Genomic DNA, 19,114 nt, shown 5'->3' with positions numbered 1-19,114 from the left:
TTATTATAGTCATTGGGCGCAGATCACACGCACATTGTGGTCAGGGCTTGGATTTATGTCTATTGCGTATCTACAGTAATGAGTTCATATTAAACATTTCTTTTTAACATTTGGTCAGGAATATTCCTGCTGCCATTTTAGAGTCAGACAGAAATGGGATTTGGGGATTTCTTCTTATGGTGGACATGAACAGTGCAGGTTACCGTAGCTGAATGTGATTGTCTGCCCATGTACATATAGTGGTACACTGAATACTATATTGGGGTGCATTTCATTGATGTTGAGCCTCACTCAGTGCTACTACACTATTCTAATAAGAAATGTATATTGTGTTGCCCCAACAGATCTGATTTCAACACCTTCAGATTGTGATCCGGACAGTACCACCAGGTAAGATATACATCTCCTCCATTACTAGACACTTGATGGGGATTAATGACTAATGGCAGCTCATATTCTGCTCAATTTATTTTACAGCTCCGATGAGATCATTTTGATATTTGTTGATGATGATGATTCCAATAGAGCAGGAAATTCCACATCTAATAGTAAGTAATGATTTCTAAATACAATCCAGAGTTATGTAATTGTAGAAAGAACATTGAGTTTTTAGTTTGGTCTGAGATCAGTTTCCAAATCTAACAATTTAAATTAAATGGTCAGATTTTGTGCTTTTGTTTTTATTCTCCCTCTTCCTTGAGACATAACTTTTTATATTTGCACCCACATTGCCCTATGAAGGCTTGGTTTTAGTGTGACGATATGTTCTTTTCAATGCACCATTCATATTACCATATAAAGTACTGGAAATTGGGAAAAATTCCAAGTAAGGGGAAATGGTGAAAAAAAACACAATTCCAGATTTGTATTTTGCTTTGATTTTTATGGTCTTCATTGCACAGTAACATTGACATGAAAATATAATTTTTCAGGTCAGTATCATTTTGTCCATTCCAAACTTGCAAAGTTTTTCTAAGTGTTAAAATTTTTGTCTGAAATTATTACTAAATTTATTTGCTTGTGTCGCCATTTTCAGAGATCTATAACATTTGTATTTTGCTCTTGGTGGAGCTGTGTGAGGGTTTGTTTTTTTTTTATAAGGTGAACTGATATTTTTGCTGATACTATTGATCTGGTCTGATCCAATCTTCATAGTCTTATTATCTCTCTCCACTCCATATTTATAGACCCCTCTCTAGTACGGACCTGCATATTGACATGTCTGATTTGAACTTTATTAAAAGCATTTTCATTCTTTCATATTTCTGCACAGATAATTTACCATCTAATATTGAGAAAAGCTCCACTACAGAGGAGAGGTGAGTTATGCCGGACGCATCTATCTTTATATAAAACCATGACCTCTGTGATAAATATTTCCTGTGAATTCATATATGATTCCTTATCTTCCCCTGAACACAACTATGCAACAGCTCCAACTATATCCTGGAAGACATTATTTCTCCTACTTCCATCTACGTTACCCACTTCCAGGTAACTAAGGAAGAACTGGTGGAGCGACTGTACCATCTATACAACACAACAGTCTTCGAAAATAAGGTATCTTATCATTGGTATCTGAGTGACACGAGACTTATCTATTATCTACCCCTTCAAACGGTCATTTCTATGACTAACTTTCTGAAGAGCATACTAACCCCTTTGTCATGATTCTGACACTTAGCTATTGAATATCTCAGGTAAAACTCACTTACTTTGGTAACTGATGTCACCCTCTTCTTATCTGTGGGATGAGTGGAGACCTTACATGAGCCAACATGCAGAGACAAAGAGATTAGCAACTTCTGGCTTGAAGGTCACAGGGTTTTTATAAAAAAAATTTTGTTGACATCTGGACTATCTTGAAAAAGTTTATTTTTGTTCTCTAATTTGGCACTTCTTTGTAGACCCCAGGCCCCATACAAGCCGAGCAGTGCTGGAAATCACACATCAGAGTTAGTTTGTTAGATTGGGGTCAAAGAGTTTCCAGGTTTAATGGAATTTGTCTCCTCTATTCTAGCTCCCTGAGAAAATGGACATTATGTGGAATAAGAGGCTGACAAAAGCATCCGGTCAATGCCGTCACATCAAGAAGAACAACCAACGTTTCTCAGTTATTGAGCTTTCTGATAAAGTCTGCAATTCTGCAGGTAGGTTTCACATCACGTCCATCCCGTGGCTTCATAAGATAACCTGTATACAGGGCAAAAAGCTGCTACTTACAATGTAATACATCTTATATCAAGCAGGGTGTACTTAGATTATTTCTTGTCTGTATAAACTCCTATTTTAGAGCGACTTCGATCCGTGCTTGTGCACGAGATGTGCCATGCTGCCTGCTGGATAATTGATGGTGAAGACAGAGACAACCATGGCCCATTATGGCAGACTTACACAAGACGGGTAAATGATATCCATCCTGAGCTGCCAGAAGTGACGATGCGTCACAGTTATACCATCAACTATAAGTACAACTACCAATGCTCCCTGTGTGATAACAAGTAAGTAGATTTTATGATTCATCGTGTCATGAAACACAATCGCTGTGAAGAGACGTCAGTTTGGTTCTGTTGGTATAAGGTTTTAGTCCTTTACTACTATCAGAGCGGACTGATGCCTGGGGGCTGTAGGGATTAAGATGTTACATATTATATTTTCTGTGCTGGGGTCAGTTTTTAATATATCGGTTTCAATTTGTTCTTTTTATTGTAACCCATAGTATTAACCAACATTTACTCCAGTCTGGTAACCAATATTCCTCCTCTCTTTGTAGATTCGGACGTTTTCGACAGATAGCTCTGAATAAATGTTATTGCCGCCTCTGTGGATGCCGATTAATTCCTCTGTCCACCAGCTAAACATGTAACTATTCTCCAGAATATTTAGTCTCTAACTTTGTTTCTTTATCATTTAAAGTTTAGATACTTTTATATATTTTTCCCATGAGCAGTGACGCAATGAGTATCTGTGTTCATCACCAGCACTAACAATTAGCAGCAAACATTCAGAATCCATCCTCATAGGTTACCAGATAAATACTGGATACATTTTACATGACTTGCTGGATATGCAATGAATGACAATTTCCATAATATTTACAATGCTTTTGCAAACCTCCTATAATTTCAAGCTTAGCTGAATGTAATTATTTTTCTTTATATTTTCAGGTTCACTTTTGGAACATTGACACTTGTGGAAATTTCTTTATCTCATCTACCTGTGATGGAGGTAAGAAAGAATCCTCCACTATTGTCAGCAATCAATAGTAAGTTATTGTAAAAATATTAAGAAGCCTGAGTCTCTCATTTAGTCTCTTATTCAATTATATTATTTAAAGGTTAAATGCTTTTGTTTATTTTGCCTTTTTTTCACCATGTAGAAAGACGATGTGCGAATGTCTTCATCACAAGTACTTACACGCAAACATTCAGAATCCACCAATTCTGATTCACACAAAGCTTCCAACATGAATTTTCCAGGTAAATATTTCTGCGTTTTCCTCCATTTATATATGTACTTCATGTCAATGCTAAATCATTGTAAATCACAATGAGATTATCAGGCTGCTGATGTGTAAGAATCGCCAGTACACTTTCTGACGGACGAGGTAAGTCCCTCAAACATTACATGTTACATAGATCTATTGTGAATACACTCAATAATGGTCTTATGGCTGATATTGCATTTTTCTATTATAGCAACAATATTGGCAACTTCATTTTTTCAATTTCCAAACTGGTCTTTTTAGTAGACAATATATAATGTAATATTGTTATTATTTCATGACCATGTGAACTAGTGAGGTGGTAGCCAACAATAAAATAATAGAGTTACCTTTGCTTTAGTTTGTTACATTTGATTACAAGTATATATTTTCAATTTTTTAAAAAGATGCTTTTTAAATTGTTTTCAGATTAATGAGAAAGGCGCCTTATTGCTTCTATACAGGCACGATACATGGCTGTCCTGGAAGAAAGAAGTGACTATCTGCACCGACCTACGCTGAGAACATTATCAGATAGAGTTTCCTTGACCCAGACATTCTCCACATGTTTATTTTTCAAAGTTGTGATGACCCAGCATTAGATTTGACTATGGACATTTGAACATTAGTAGTCATAGATTACTTTGTTTTTTTCATATATTACTGGATTAAATATAAAAACCATTCAAAAATGAATATCTTGGCTCCTTATAGCTTTGAATTTTTGTTCTTCAAATTGATGGCTTTTGCTAAACACATCACAATCAATGTTGCCTGCTGATATAGGTTTAGAAGTCTAGTGACTTCAGGGTTAATTTTGCTATCAGAAGTGTTGGACAATATTTTTGTAGGGTTTTTTTGGCAGATTGCAGACAGTGTCTTTCCTTTTCTGTCCTTTTTAGTTAGCCGGGCTAGCCGTTTGCTCAGCCTATTTTCCTGCCTTTGTTTGTATTTTCATCTTGTTTCACCGTCAGTACTTGTGGGGGGCTGTCTTTCCTTTGGGGTCTGCTCTGGGGCAGTTAGTTTTCCTCTTTTCCTGCTTTAGGCTTATGTAGTTTTCCGGTTGTGACGAGGCATCTAGGACCAACATAGGAACGCTCCATGACTGCTGCTAGTTGTGCGGTTAAGATCAGGGATCTGCAATCTGCATAGTTACCAACTTCTCTGGTTTTCTGAGACTTAGCTTGTCGTCTTTTTTTCCTCCTCGGTTTCCCATTCATAACACACCCCCATATGCCAATATTTATATGGCAGAATTTGAATTAGAGTTTGTTTATTCTCACTTTCTCTTCCAAAAGTACTCTGTACTATGGAAGAGATATATAGACGACATTTTTCTCATTTGGTCAGGTGATTTGTCTTCTCTTGAGACCTTCTTTCAAGATATTAATACTCGAGTAGATGGTTTGTTTTTTACCATGCAACATGATCTGTCTTCAATTTATTTTCTTGACACTAAGGTTATAAAAGAGATTGATGGTTCGCTTTCCACAGATCTATTTGTTAAACCAACAGATAAAAATAGTCTTTTACATATCACCAGTGTTAGGGTCGGCGGAACGCACCAAATATAAATAATAGTAGGTGCGTTCGCCGCCCGGGGTCCACCGTGCGATAGGTGAAAAGACCGCTGCTGAACAATGGCAGATGCTCCTAGTAGGTGCGGTACTGCGCTCGGGTTAACGTCACCCGAACGCTAAGGGCGGCTCCATACAAACACAGAGTCGCTTGGCGAACACTAAAGCAAAGGCGCGGGCCCTGTTAGCGTCACAGAGGCCTGCGTGTGGCGTCGCAGCTGCGAACACCAATAGCTGCTGTTACTACAGCGCAGCGGCAGAGAAAGCCGCAAGCGTCGGCGCCGAGGACCGGGCGCCGACGGACGCTAGTGTAGGCGTGGAGCAAGTGGCGTGTAGCTTGCCACAACCCTGTAGCTGACTATACACACTCGGTCACCACTCGTAATATCAGAGGGTAGGGGTTTCATAATGAGTCAGACACCAGTCCATGCATCCATCACCATACACACACAGAATAATATGCTACACTAGCGCATGGCCGAGCCGCCATGCGGGGCTTTTATAGCCATGCGCTTCCGGGACCTTCCAATACTTTGGGAAGGACCAATCAGATCCGACACAGGACCTGCACATGTGACCCCTGCTCTCCACTGAGAGGGCACGTTGCGGGCATGCCCAGTAGCACGGCACGAGGACTTAGCCTCTGGAGCGGTTCCCTGCAAAGCAGTTTGCGCTACCATTGCTGCATCGGAGGTGTGCAGTGCCAGGAATCCGACGCCTAACATTACCCCCCCTCCTAGGGCCCCCCCCTCTGAGCCTCACTGCGCTCAAAGGCCGTGATCAGGAGCGGTGCATGAATGTTTTCCACCGGCTCCCAGGTCCGAGCCTCGGGACCATGACCCTTCCAGTCCACCAAATAAAATTTTTTGTCACGAACAAACCGGCGCCCCACGATGGCGTTAACCTCAAACTCGTCAGACGATAAGTCTGATGACCCGGCAGATGACTCAGAAAACCGGATCATGTGAACTGGTTTGAGGAGGGACAAATGGAACACGTCCGAAATGGCCAAATGTGGAGGAAGAGCCAGGCGGTAGACCACCGAGCTAAGTCGCTCGAGGACCTTGAATGGTCCAATGTATCGCGGTGCAAACTTGGGAGACTCGACCTGCAGTTTAATATTTCGGGTAGAGAGCCATACCATGTCGCCAGGGGAGTAGCTTGGCGCGGGCCACCGATGCGTGTCGGCGGACGCCCTCATCCTTTCTTTAGATGCCCGGATAGCATCCTGAGTGCGATCCCAAATGTCCCGGGCCTCCACTGCCCAGTCGGCCACCCTGGAGTCAGTGGAGGACACTGGCATCGGGACAGGGACGCGTGGATGTTGAACATAGTTTAGGAGAAAGGGCGTCTGACCAGTGGAATCAGCCACCGCATTGTTTAGGGCAAATTCAGCCCAAGGTAGCAAGGATGCCCAGTCATCCTGCCTGGCAGAGACAAAATGCCGTAAATAGGTGACCAAGGTCTGATTGGCTCTCTCGACCAAGCCATTTGTCTCGGGATGATAGGCGGAGGATAGATTTAGCTCAATGCTAAGTAAACTGCAGAGCTCCCTCCAAAACCGAGACACAAACTGAGGACCTCGGTCACTCACAATTTTGTCTGGCATGCCATGTAAACAGAATACGTGCTTAATGAACAAGGTGGCCAGACCTCGAGCGGAAGGCAGGCGTGCGAGTGGCACCAGATGCACCATTTTGGAAAAATGGTCGGTGACCACCCAGATGACCGTACTGCCACCAGACTTGGGCAGGCCAACTATGAAATCCATGCCAACCATCTCCCATGGTCTATCCGCCACTGGCAGGGGAAACAACAACCCCGCCGGCCTCTGTCTAGAGGGTCTGTTCCGAGCACACGAGACACATGCTTGCACGTATTCCTTGACATCTCGAGCCATATGTGGCCACCAATATGACCTTGCCAGGAGTTCGGTGGTCCGTTTATTACCAAAATGGCCACCCACCCTGGAGGCATGTGCCCAGGTGAGGACCTCCGGCCGTAGCTGAAGAGGCACCAAAGTCTTGCCCGGTGGTACTGACTCGAGAGCGACTGGAGCCACGGTCGTAAAACTCTCCGGCGGGAGAATTAACCGAGGCTCAGCTTCTCTTTCTTCCGCTGAGACCACCGAGCGTGAGAGAGCATCCGCTCGGACGTTCTTCTCTCCAGAGAGGTAGTGCAGGATGAAGCGGAATTGTGAAAAGAAGAGCGACCACCTGGCCTGACGGGAATTCAGGCGTTGGGCCGTCTGTAGGTAGACCAGGTTTTTATGGTCTGTATATACCTGAAAGGGGAACCGGGCTCCTTCCTGGAGATGTCTCCACTCGGAAAAAGCCAACTTCATGGCTAGCAGTTCCCTGTCGCCGATGGAGTAATTTTTCTCCGCCGGTGAGAAGGTCTTGGAATAGAAGAAGCAGGGATGCTTTCGACCTTGAGCATCCTTTTGATAAAGGACTGCTCCTGCACCGACGGAAGAAGCGTCTACCACAAGGATAAACGGCTTATCCACATCGGGACGATGTAATATGGGAGCGCCAGCAAAGTGCGATTTTATAGCCGAGAAGGCTTTGGAGACGTGTTCCGACCAAGCATTGGGGTTAGCTCCTTTCTTGGTGAGAGCAACCAAAGGAGCCACCAGTGTGGAAAAGTGTGGTATGAACTGGCGGTAGTAATTCACGAACCCCAAAAAGCGCTGCACCGCTTTGAGGGAATGGGGTTCTTGCCAGTCCATTACCGCTTGTAGTTTGGCAGGATCCATGGCCAGCCCCTGGGCCGAGATGATATAGCCCAGGAACGGCAAGGACTCCTGCTCAAACTGGCACTTCTCCAGCTTGGTGAATAGCGAGTTTGCCCGCAGACGGTCGAAGACCCTGCAGACGTCTCTCCGGTGGGTGGTCAAATCTGGCGAAAAGATGAGTATGTCATCCAGATAGACCACCACCGAGGTAGAGAGCATGTCGCGGAAGACGTCGTTGACAAAATCTTGGAAGACAGCTGGCGCATTACAAAGGCCAAAGGGCATAACCAGGTATTCGTAATGGCCATCCCTGGTATTAAAAGCTGTATTCTATTCGTCTCCTTCGCGAATGCGGATCAGGTTGTATGCCCCCCGCAGATCTAATTTAGTAAAGATCCGGGCCCCCCGCAACCTGTCAAATAACTCCGCGATCAACGGTAGGGGGTATTTGTTTTTAACCGTGATAGCATTGAGACCTCTGTAGTCAATGCAGGGACGTAACTCTCCATTCTTCTTCTGTACGAAGAAGATCCCTGCACCAGCCGGTGACACAAATTTCCTGATAAAACACCTAGCCAGGTTCTCCCGGATATATTGAGACATAGCCTCCGTCTCAGGGAGTGATAAACACAGCCTCGAGGAGGCTCTGTACCTGGCGGGAGATCGATCGGGCAATCATAGGAACGGTGTGGCGGGAGCGTCTCCGCAGACTTCTTAGAGAAGACGTCCACGTACTGGTGGTAGGACCTGGGGAGCGTGGAGAGATCCGCAGGCACTTCAGTGGAAGCCACCTGAACACTGCCTCTTAGACACCTTCCCTCACAGTCCTTGCCCCAGCCCAGTATCCTCCCCGAAACCCAGTCAACGTGAGGGGAGTGGCAGCGAAGCCAGGGAACTCCGAGGAGCACCTGATCGATGCCATTGGGCATGATAAGCAGGGACAGAGTCTCCTGATGTGAGGGTGAAATAGAGAGTCCGAGTGGGACTGTCTGATGGGTCACCTGAGACGATAACGGAGCCCCATTTACCACTCTAATGGACAGAGGTTGCGAGAGTAACACCAGAGGGATAGCGTGACTCTGGGCAAAAGTCGAGGACATAAAGTTCCCCTCAGCCCAGGAATCCAGGGTGACCTCTGCCTCCCAGGTGGAGGACCCACTATCTAAAGTACCCCGGAACACCGGTTTGGGTGAAAAGGGTCCCATTTTGGATTGACCACCACCTACGACCACTGGACGTGGTCGTCTTTTCGGTCGCTGAGGACATGTGCCAGCCGAATGGCCAAACTGTCGGCACTGATAGCGCACAGAGCTTCGCATCGGACGCGGCTTAGTGCCGGTGCGAGACACCTCCATAGGCTCAGAGGAAGAGAGCTTTTGTGCGGGGTCCTCCAGCGGCACAATAAGGTGGGGGCCAAATTAACCCTACGTCTGGATTGCGCTTGTTCCAACCCGCGCTCCGTGTAGCGGAGATCGATGCGGGTGGAAACGGCGATCAATTCCTCCAGACTTGTGGGAATCTCCCTAGTGGCTAGAGCATCCTTGACGTGCTCAGCCAGGCCTCTCCAAAACACCGGGACTAAGACTTTGTCCGGCCACTCTAATTCGGAAGCCAGTGTCCGAAACCGGACAGCATAATGGCTAACCGAGAGTGAGCCTTGTGTTAGGGATAACAGTTGGAGAGCCGTATCGTGTGTGAACCGTGGTCCCAAGAAGACTTGCTTCAGAGCCGCGAGGAACTGAGCAGGTCCCTGAACCACGGGATCAACACGTTCCCACAATGGCGTGACCCACTGTAATGCCCGGCCAGACAACAAGGAGACAATAAACCCCACCTTAGCCCGCTCTGTAGGAAACCGTGCAGCCAGCAACTCCAGCTGAATGGAGCACTGGCTAACGAATCCCCTACAGGTGGCGCTGTCACCCGAATACTTATCGGGGAGCGGGAGGCGAGAAATTGTCGGCAAGGGCAAAAGTGTGGGTGCACGTGAGACAGCCTCGGCGACTGTCTGAGCAGCAGCTAGCGCAGCATTCGCAGCTGAGTTGGTGCTCTCAATAGCCGCCAACCTGCTCTCCAGCTGCCGAATGTAGCGCTGCAGCTGCTGCACGTCTGCCATTGCCAGCCAGACCCTGGTGCTAGTGTAATGTTAGGGTCGGCGGAACGCACCAAATATAAATAATAGTAGGTGCGTTCGCCTCCTGGGGTCCACCATGCGGTAGGTGACAAGACCGCTGCAGAACAATGGCAGATGCACCTAGTAGGTGCGGTACTGCGCTCGGGTTAACGTCACCCGAACGCTAAGGGCGGCTCCGTACAAACACAGAGTCGCTTGGCGAACACTAAAGCAAAGGCGCGGGCCCTGTTAGCGTCACAGAGGCCTGCGTGTGGCGTCGCAGCCGCGAACACCAATAGCTGCTGTTACTACAGCGCAGCGGCAGAGAAAGCCGCAAGCGTCGGCGCCGAGGACCGGGTGCCGACGGGCACTAGTGTAGGCGTGGAGCAAGTGGCGTGTAGCTTGCCACAACCCTGGAGCTGACTATACACACTCGGTCACCACCCGTATTATCAGAGGGTAGGGGTTTCATAATGAGTCAGACACCAGTCCATGCATCCATCACCATACACACACAGAATAATATGCTACACTAGCACATGGCCGAGCCGCCATGCGGGGCTTTTATAGCCATGCGCTTCTGGGACCTTCCAATACTTTGGGAAGGACCAATCAGATCCGACACAGGACCTGCACATGTGACCCCTGCTCTCCACTGAGAGGGCACGTTGCGGGCATGCCCAGTAGCATGGCACGAGGACTTAGCCTCTTGAGCGGTTCCCTGCAAAGCAGGTTGCGCTACCATTGCTGCACCGCAGGTGGCAGCAACATCCAGGCTCACAGAACAAGTCTGAGGAGAATGCCTGGCTTGCTGTGATTGCTGAGCAGGAGCCTGAGAGGTTGGAGGAGAATGGGAGACCGCAGGATGTCTGGCTCTGGATTCCCGCTGTGCAGTGCCAGGAATCTGACACCTAACAACCAGTTGCCACCCCAAACACATTAAAAAAACTCTCCCGAGGTCACAGTTTTTTCGTATTAATCCAATTGTCTCTGATAGTCCAAATCGTATTATTCGTCTCAATGAGATGAAATTGAGGTTCAAATCACGTGGATATCCTGACTCTTTGTTAACCCATTCCTCTGGATCTTCATCGAAACCGATTACTAAAATGAATAGGGTGGCATGTGTGAACACATATCATCCATTTATGTATCTTTTTCATAAGATTATACGCCAACATTGGCCACTTCTTTCCAATTCTTATCCACAAATTCCCGAATTCCAAATTCCACCCTTAATTTGCTATAAAAAAAATCTCCTAACCTTCATAACCTTCTAGTTAGAGCTGATATTGGTAGTTTATGGGGCGCGGATAAGCAAAGATTTCTTAAGCCAGAACGGAAAGGGACATTTCCATGTTTACACTGTTTACAATGTTCCAACATTACCAGAGGTGACACTTTTAGTCACCCTAGGTCAGGCAAGATTTTTTCGATTAAGGATTATTTTAGTTGCGATTCATCATATGTTATAGAATCATAGAATCGTAGAGCTGGAAGGGACCTCCTGGGCCATCTGGTCCAACCCCTGCTCATAGCAGGATTCGCTAAATCAGCCCAGTCAGATGTCTGTCCAGCCTCTGTTTGAATACTTCCATTGAAGGAGAACTCACCACTTCTCGTGGCAGCTTGTTCCACTCATTGATCACTCTAACTGCCAAAAAGTTTTTTCTAATATCTAATCGTGTCTCCTCCCATTCAGTTTCATCCCATTGCTTCTAGTCTTTCCTTGTGCAAATGAGAATAAAGTTGATCCTTCTACAATGTGACAGCCCTTTAGATATTTGTAGACAGCTATTAAGTCTCCTCTCAGTCTTCTCTTTTGCAAACTAAACAATCCCAAATCCTGCAACCTTTCTTCGTAAGACAGGGATTGCAGACCGGTCACCATTCTGGTTGCTCTTTTCTGAACTTGCTCCAGTTTGTTGATGTCTTTTTTAAAATGTGGTGCCCAAAACTGGACACAATATTCCAGATGAGGTCTGACCAAAGAGGAGTAGAGGGAAATAATGACTTCACGTGATCTAGACTGTATGCTTCTGTTAATACATCCTAGAATTGCATTTGCCTTTTTTGCTGCTGCATCACACTGTTGACTCATATTCAGTCTGTGATCTCTTAGTATGCCCAAGTCTGTTTCACATGTGCTGTTGCTTAGGCCTATTCCTCCCATTCTCTATATGCTTTTTTCATTTTTATTGCCCAGATGTAGTACTTTGCATTTTTCCCTATTAAAAACCATTCTGTTAGTTGCTGCCCACTTCTCCAGTTTATTTATATCTTTTTGAATCCTCTCTCTCTCTTCTCTAGTATTAGCTATCCCTCCTAGCTTTGTGTCATCTGCAAATTTAATCAGTTATTTAATCAGTTATATACTTGATCAAGTGTCCATGCGGTCTCGGATATGTTGGTGAAACTACACAACATATCCGAGACTGCATTTCACAACATAAATCCAATATTCGCTGTAAAAAAAAAAACTTTTGCCTATTCCGGCACATTTTGCTTCCCATAATCATAATATCTCACAACTTCGCTATCAGATTATTGAAAGTGTACCATTAACCAGACGAGGTGGCAATAGAATTCAAAGATTGAAAGAAAGAGAGGCCTATTGGATTTTCGCTCTCCAAACATTAAAGCCCCTTGGCCTCAATAGAGAATATGAATTTTTTATTGATTTCTTGTTCTAATGATTGTCATTAATATTACTCTACGTAATAGTTAGTAGGGCGTTGCTATGCTTTAGTCTTCCTATAACATGGAGTATATTTTTAAAAAATATTCAATATATCTCTTGTAATATGATTATTTATGTATGTTTATATATGTACAGTTGTGGCCAAAAGTATTGACACCCCTGCAATTCTGTCAGATAATACTCAGTTTCTTCCTGAAAATGATTGCAAACACAAATTCTTTGGTATTATTATCTTCATTTAATTTGTCTTATATGAAAAAACACAAATGAGAATGAAGCAAAAATCAAAACATTGATCATTTCACACAAAACTCCAAAAATGTGCTAGACAAAAGTATTGGTACCCTCAGCCTAATACTTGGTTGCACAACCTTTAGCCAAAATAACTGCGACCAACCACTTCTGGTAACCATCAATGAGTTTCTTACAATGTTCTGCTGGAATTTTAGACCATTCTTCTTTGGCAAACGGCTCCAGGTCCCTGATATTTGAAGGGTGCCTTCTCCAAACTGCCATTTTTAGATCTCTCCACAGGTGTTCTATGGGATTCAGGTCTGGACTCATTGCTGGCCACCTTAGAAGTCTCCAGTGATTTCTCTCAAACCATTTTCTAGTGCTTTTTGAAGTGTGTTTTGGGTCATTGTCCTGCAGGAAGACCCATGACCTCTGAGGGAGACCCAGCTTTCTCACACTGGGCCCTATATTATGCTGCAAAATTTGTTGGTAGTCTTCAGACTTCATAATGCCATGCACACGGTCAAGCAGTCCAGTGCCAGAGGCAGCAAAGCAACCCCAAAACATCAGGGAACCTCCGCCATGTTTGACTGTAGGGACCGTGTTCTTTTCTTTGAATGCCTCTTTTTTTCTCCTGTAAACTCTATGTTGATGCCTTTGCCCAAAAAGCTCTACTTTTGTCTCATCTGACCAGAGAACATTCATCCAAAACGTTTTAGGCTTTTTCAGGTAGGTTTTGGCAAAATACAGCCTAGCTTTTTTATGTCTCGGTGTAAGAAGTGGGGTCTTCCTGGGTCTTCTACCATACAGTCCCTTTTCATTCAGATGCCAACAGATAGTACGGGTTGACACTATTTTACCCTCGGACTGCAGGGCAGCTTGAACTTGTTTGGATGTTAGTCGAGGTTCTTTATCCAACATCCGCACAATCTTGCGTTGAAATCTCTTGTCAATTTTTCTTTTCCGTCCACATCTAGGGATGTTAGCCACAGTGCCATGGGTTTTAAACTTCTTGATGACACTGCGCACGGTAAACACAGGAACATTCAGGTCTTTGGAGATGGACTTGTAGCCTTGAGATTGCTCATGCTTCCTCACAATTTGGTTTCTCAAGTCCTCAGACAGTTCTTTGGTCTTCTTTCTTTTCTCCATGCTCAATGTGGTACACACAAGGACACAGGACAGAGGTTGAGTCAACTTTAATCCATGTCAACTGGCTGCAAGTGTGATTTAGTTATTGCCAACACCTGTTAGGTGCCACAGGTAAGTTACAGGTGCTGTTAATTACACAAATTAGAGACGCATCACATGATTTTTCGAACAGTGCCAATACTTTTGTCCACCCTCTTTTTTATGTTTGGTGTGGAATTATATCCAATTTGGCTTTAGGACAATTCTTTTTGTGTTTTTTCATTTAAGACAAATTAAATGAAGATAATAATACCAAAGAATTTGTGTTGGCAATCATTTTCAGGAAGAAACTGAGTATTATCTGACAGAATTGCAGGGGTGTCAATACTTTTGGCCACCACTGTATATATATATATATATATATATATATATGTGTATATATATATGTACATACGGATGGGTGTGCAGGCGTGGATATAAAAGGACTATTTATATATATATATTGAGAGATATACATGCACATATACGTGCATGTCTATTTTTTGTATTTTTTGAAGCTTTATACTAATTTTTTAAATTTTTTTATATAATCTTTTCCTTTCTTTATACAAGAATCATGTGTTATCTAAGAAGATCCTATGTTCTTCTCCTAATAAGTTTTTCCTTTTTCTCTTTCTCCTACAGACCTGAAAATGCAGAAATTAGGTATTCACGTTGGGTTTCGTGATTTTCTTCACTTGGTAATCATGTCCTTCCCTCTTTTCTATATTATCCTTTTTTTCCTCCTTTTTTTTCTATATTTCTCTTTTCTCTAACATTAAAAAAAAAATTTTCTTTATTAAAATACACATAATATTGATATTACCATATTCTGTTAGCATATGTTTGCATTCACAGATAATTTTCGTGTGTTCAGTTATATATTTTGATATCTACAGTGAGGCATTTACTTACACATATTGTTACATATATTGATAGATACATAGGGTGATGAGTACGCACTATTTTTTATACATGTTATCTTTAAAATCGCTAGTTTTACATAACTATTATTATTACCATCCCCCTTTTTCAAAATGATGTAAATGTACGCAAACAATTTTAGTTTTATTCGATATTTAAAAGACGTAAACTAGCGTTTTTTTGTATAATATGCATAGCGCATGCGCCCTGTAGTCGCCATGTTGCTTTCCCCATTGCGGACGCTGACTTTGCCACACTTCCGGTGACTTATGCCCCACTTCCGTCCTTTAGAACACAGTGCGCATGCGCGAGTTCGACGCAATAGCGCACACAGCTGCACCGCATCTTATCACCTCTTTAGGACTTAAATAGACACATTTACCTTCTGCCATGCACACTTAGCAAACAGACGGCAGCGTGGTCCCCAGTACTCAGTGTCTTTATCAGTACAGGTTGGTTTATGTTATTTATACATTACTTCTGGTGACTATGTGTTTGCTTTGCCTTCCTGGGCTATATCTTATCCTTTATTCACACTTTTTTCTCTTTTTTCTATTATTCCTTCAGAATTTTGAGATTGGAACATTTGATCACACAGGTATTTATTCTATGGCTATTCTGTTCACTATTTTTTTTCTCGTGATGCCTGAAAGCTGCTCCAGGTCTTATTCTCTTATGAATCTAATCATTTGATAACTATTTCCTGATATATTAGTTATTATACCTACATTTTTATGCATATATACAGATGTGCGTCTCTCTTTATGTGTAAGAGATGTTTTTTCTTTTTCAGCAGAAATTATATACTCTTTGGATGGAATCCCGATTATTGATTACATTGTAATTCTCATGAATTGGAATCCTTATGTTTTATTCATCATCATGTTCATCATTATGTCAATGGCTATGTATGTTACACATTTTATTTTATTTTATATTCATGAGCTATTTCTAATTGCGTGTTATTGTTTTCATTTAGATTAAAACCCTTGATAAAGGCCAGATTAGGCCGAAACGTTGGGATTCTGTGTAACAAATTGTTCTAATAGAAAATTTTTTGCAAGTGCAAAATAAAAATTTTGAGCCTCAGGTTTTTATATATAGCTATTTTACTGGTTTCCTGACGGCTAGGTTTGCTTTCCCCATTTTTGTCATTATGAAAATTTTAGATTCACTCTGAAGGCATCAAAACTATGAATTAACACATGTGGAATTATATAATTAACAAAAAAGTGTGAAACAACTGAAAATATGTCTTATATTCTAGGTTCTTCAAAGTAGCCAGCTTTTGCTTTGATTACTGCTTTTCACACTCTTGGCATTCTCTTGATGAGCTTCAAGAGGTAGTCTTGTAGAATTTAAGCCAGCTAGGCCAGCGCCCTCTCCCATCTATACCAGTCTCCCTGTGATAGCCTAATCACCATAATTTATATTTGTATATTGTATGCAACCCCTCCTCATGTACAGCACCATGGATTAAATGGTGCACTGAAAAATAAAAATAACCTTTCAAGAATGAAAAATTAAGGGAGAATTACTGAAGTGTCTTCTCTCTATACACTGGCCTAAATCTGTGATTCATTATTGGACACTGCAACAATTTAGAAATATTGTACTAGTTCTAAAATACAGAAATAAAAAAAAACATGGTGGAAAAGTGATGTCAAAGTAGTAAAAGCACTTTTGATGAAAAACATCCACTGCCAGAAAAGGAGAGAGTATACTGACAGAAGGCAGAGGAAGAGGTGCAAAGGACGTTGCAGGCGTTGTTCTTCAATTGTTTTTGGCTCCCCAGTGAAATGCAATGTTTATTGGTTATAGAACTCTGAAGCACCAACTGCATTCTGGATGGTTTTATACCAAGGAGAAAAAGTGTTTGCAAGCATAAAATTAGGAGAAGGAGACCACCACTCTATTCTGGTATTAGTTACCATAAATGCTTTCAACAGGGTGGAGTGGGAACTTTTTTAAGGAGAATATTCAAGACGTTTAGTTTTGAGGAGAATTTTACAAGATGGATCAAATTATTATACCATTCATCCAAACTTAGAGGGACAAGACATGGAGGCCCCATCTCCCCTATCCCTGCTGTAGTTTGCTTTGTTTATTGCAATGCTTGCATTTAAAATCAAGAAACATGAGAAAATTAGGGGCTTTGGCAGCAATAGAGATGGGAATAAAAAAAGTCTCTATGCAGATGATAAACTGCTGTGTTTCACGGGGTTGAGGAAATCTCTCTCCCTCACTTAATCTTCGATCCTCCCAAGACCTCCTACTATCCTCCACACTTATTTGTTCCTCACACAACCGCCTCCAAGATTTCTCCCCAATATCCCCCATCCTCTGGAATTCCATGCCTCAACACGTCCGATTATCCACCATCCTCGGATCCTTCAAACGGAACCTGAAAACTCGTTTTTTTAAGGAAAGCTTACAGCCTGCAATAACCATTCTGCCACTTCACCACCACCTGAGCTGCCTCCTCGCCACCACCAGAGCTGCTGCACCGCTGACCTTATGTCTCTTTCCCATTATCCCGTAAAATGTAAGTCCTCAAGAACAGGGTCCTCTCTCCCCTCTGTACCAGCCTGTCATTGTAAATTTGCTTACTAGAAACGATATCTATAACTTTTATGCATCCCCTTCTCATGCATCATGGAATTAATGGTGCTATATAAATAAATAATAATAATAATAATAATAATAATAATAATAATAAAATCTCTCCCATGCACCATAAAGGTGATCAGGTCTCTTGGTGCTCACTCTTTCTTGGATATCAACTGTAGAAAATGGGTTTGTTTACAACTTGATGAAAAAATCAGACAAGTGTGAAGAGAATTACAGATTTTAGTAAAAAAAATACTTTTGCATATTTAGGGATAATTACCATTGGAGAGGTTCCAAGATTTTTACCACTTAATGTATATCGTTAATTAGGAAATTAAGACAGAAAATATCGGTGTGGATGATGCTGCTGTTGTCTAATGCAGATAGAAAAGCCCCGATTAAGTTGTTGGTCTTTCTCCTCTAGTTCTTTGTGTCATCAGTGTCTGCTCGGTATGAATAATTTAGAGAATTTTTAAATTAATTGAAATTCTTCTGAATGATCCGATTTGGTGGCGAGGGATGCACCCCATCATGGGATAATATAAATATACATGAACTTGGTAAGACACAGGACACCGGGTTTTGGAGGAAAGAAGGTTCTTATTGGTTACACATTTAATTAATGAAGATGAGTTCTTGCCATTTAATGTATTGGAGACAGTTTAGCTTAGGTAAAGTGCACGATTTTAGATATTATCAGATTCAACAAGTGGTGAAGAGTATGAAGGAATCAAATTACTGTCACATCAACTCTCACAGAGGAATGGATTATTTGTTGATTGGTTACCATTCAAAAAATAATATGATATTCATAACTTTCTATATAATATACAATATAATGTAATAAATATAATATTAATAAACCATTAACTATACTTGTATATTTCATCTTTAAGAAGAAGGTTATTTATGAAAGTATAGAGTAAATATTACAGAGGCTCAATATATATATAAAAACATAATTGGGATCTCAATCAATAAAATCATAAATTAATCCATTGGTTACATGATTTAAACCAAATATTAGACAAAAGGGAAAAACAAGTTGACAATACTTGTAATCTGTTTAAGAAACAAGGGTACATTTAATATATTTATCAGACGGTATAAACATATTTAGGGGACACTGGGAATTTAGATCTCCAGTGAGGTCAAGTCAGCAATTGTAAACTGCTCTCTGGACGGAGGACATAAAATGAAGAAGAAGAAGAGATCTTAAGTAGGCGGCTTTACATAGCAAAAGTGGATTTAGTTAGGAAATGGATAGGAAAAATATTGAATATTGTGGCATGGAACAATTTATTGTATGTAAGACAGTTATTTAATACGAGAAGGTGCGACTTTGCTCCTCAGATCATTTTTATCATTGGGAGAAAATATGGAAAAAAGTGTGGTGGAGAACATTCAAACTTAAGGAAGGGGTTAAACAACCACCAATACAACAGTAGGGTTTATTTTGTTTGGTTTTTTTTAATGTTGTTTAATGTTACGAAAAAATTATCTGAACATTTGGAAATGGGCAGCAGTGGGGAAATGAGACGGATTGTTGTTTTTGTCTTATTTC

This window comes from Dendrobates tinctorius, unplaced genomic scaffold (assembly GCF_039654945.1).
Source record: "Dendrobates tinctorius isolate UK_male_01 unplaced genomic scaffold, ASM3965494v1 ptg000003l, whole genome shotgun sequence".
NCBI classification, from domain to species: domain Eukaryota; kingdom Metazoa; phylum Chordata; class Amphibia; order Anura; family Dendrobatidae; genus Dendrobates; species Dendrobates tinctorius.
The sequence above is the reverse complement of the archived record's forward strand: the minus strand, read 5'-3'. Positions refer to the sequence as shown.